This window comes from Etheostoma cragini, unplaced genomic scaffold (assembly GCF_013103735.1).
Source record: "Etheostoma cragini isolate CJK2018 unplaced genomic scaffold, CSU_Ecrag_1.0 ScbMSFa_321, whole genome shotgun sequence".
Taxonomy (NCBI): Eukaryota; Metazoa; Chordata; class Actinopteri; order Perciformes; family Percidae; genus Etheostoma; species Etheostoma cragini.
Genome location: NW_023267454.1, coordinates 13773 through 16041, shown reverse-complemented (window position 1 = coordinate 16041; position 2269 = coordinate 13773). Strand labels below are relative to the sequence as shown.

The 2269-nt window shown below is 44.4% G+C and overlaps 1 long non-coding RNA gene across 1 annotated transcript in view; it reads left to right on the top strand.

Moving 5' to 3' along the window:
* Positions 1-2269, top strand: part of LOC117940760 — a 12548-nt gene that overhangs the window by 1957 nt on the left and 8322 nt on the right. Inside the window, exon 2 of the long non-coding RNA XR_004655815.1 lies at positions 1784-1788. This is a non-coding gene — a long non-coding RNA (uncharacterized LOC117940760). The remainder of the gene's footprint in view (positions 1-1783; positions 1789-2269) is intronic.

Genomic DNA, 2269 nt, shown 5'->3' with positions numbered 1-2269 from the left:
TCTACTGATGTCTCTCTACATACTACTCTCTACTGATGTCTCTCTACATACTACTCTCTACTGTTGTCTCTCTACATATTACTCTGTACTGTTGTCTCTCTACATACTACTCTCTACTGTTGTCTCTATACATACTACTCTCTACTGCTGTCTCTACATACTACTCTCTACTGTTGTCTCTACATACTACTCTCTACTGTTGTCTCTCTACATATTACTCTGTACTGTTGTCTCTCTACTGTTGTCCCTCTACATACTACTCTCTACTGTTGTCCCTCTACATACTACTCTCTACTGTTGTCTCTCTACATACTACTCTCTACTGTTGTCTCTATACATACTACTCTCTACTGTTGTCTCTCTACTGTTGTCTCTCTACATACTACTCTCTGCTGCTTTCTCTCTACTAATGTCTCTCTACTGGTGTCTCTGTCCTGTTGTCTCTCTACTGCTGTGTCTCTCTATTGTTGTCTCTCTACTGCTGTCTCTGTACTGTTGTCTCTCTACTGTTGTCTCTCTACTGTTGTCTCTCTACTGCTGTGTCTCTGTACTGTTGTCTCTCTACTGTTGTCTCTCTACTGCTGTCTCTGTACTGTTGTCTCTCTACTGTTGTCTCTCTACTGATGTCTTTGTACTGCTGTGTCTCTCTACTGTTGTCTCTCTACTGATGTCTTTGTACTGCTGTGTCTCTGTACTGTTGTCTCTCTACTGTTGTCTCTTCTGACACTACGTCATCTTCATGCTAAAGGTTAGCTTATTGCTCGGTAACTATCCGTATTTCACGAGTTCGGAGTGGGAACGTTTTTAAATACGAGATTACATTCATCCACGAAACGAGAATAAAACTCCAAAGATCAAATCCACTTCACGAGAACATGTCCTTTAGCGATTCATCCGTCCAACATGGACCATGCTCCCGATTTCCCTTGACCACGCCTCCCACCACCAGCTCCCTGGCCGTCTCAGAGCTCATTAGACTTCAGTTTTTGTCTATAAAGCTCTCAGTGGAGTCGCTCCCTCCCGTCCGACATCCACTCTCATTTCCTAGGAAGTGGGGGCGTTTTGGTTTCTTTGTTAGAATAATTTCATTATCAAGACTGTACAGAAACTACCGAAGTTATGATAAAGTTTGGTTTTACTTGCAAGCAGAATCAGCTTACAGTCCTCCCAGACATCTCACAGGACTGGAAACCCTCCACATCGGCATGTTTATGAGTGAAATATTATCATAATATAAAGATTATGTCGTCAGCGTTAATCATAAGAGAGATTTGATGTCGCCAGTTTGTCTTCCGTCTGGGAGTGTCCTCTGCCCTGGAGACGTCCTTTCACAAGGACACACCACGGCTCCATGGTCATCTTGTTGGAAGCGACCAGTTTAATATGCTTCATGCAAACAGTTTTAACATTAATGAAGACAGTCAGAATGAAACTCATGATTTCCACAACATTTTGTTATTATTTGGGCCGCGGAAACCCTGCCATTATTACCAGGTTCATATCTGATGTTCATCTTCCTGTAAATAACTGTCGTTCATGGTCATACTTAAAATATTTCTTTAACACAGGTGTAAATGTGTACTACTCTCTAGGTTTGGGTCTGAGTCAAGACCGAGTCCAGGACAGAGTAAAGGTCTTATGCATGACAGTATCAAGACAATCATTTTGGGTTTCACTTTCCCTCCAATATTATTATCAACATAATAAAAAACACCTGGACTCGGTCCAGACCAAAAGCCCAAAACCCGTATCTGGCAAGATCAGTGGCCAAGACCGAGACAAGTCCGAGTCCAAATACCAGCGAGTCAGAGACAAGTCCGAGTCCAAACACTAGCGAGTCCGAGACAAGTCAGAGTCCAAACACTAGCGAGTCCGAGTCAAGTCAGAGTCCAAACACTAGCGAGTCCGAGACAAGTCCGAGTCCAAATACTAGCGAGTCAGAGACGAGTCCGAGTCCAAATACTAGCGAGTCAGAGACGAGTCCGAGACCACAGAAAAACAGTCTCGCGTCTGGACTCGAGTCCTACAGCCCTGTGAACACGCCCTCTGCGTCACTCGGTCCAAACGTGAACACACTCGCTCAGCCAGGCCGGCGTGGACGAAGAAGACAGTTTTGGAAAACATTCCCCACATGAACAGAAGCAATCCCTTTCCTCCTCAAGGTGTCGGATACACTTATTACCTTGCACCGAGGACGATTTAAAATGCATAATCCCTCTCCCACACGCTGCTGCCTCATCTGCATGTATTTAATAACCCCCCCCCCCCC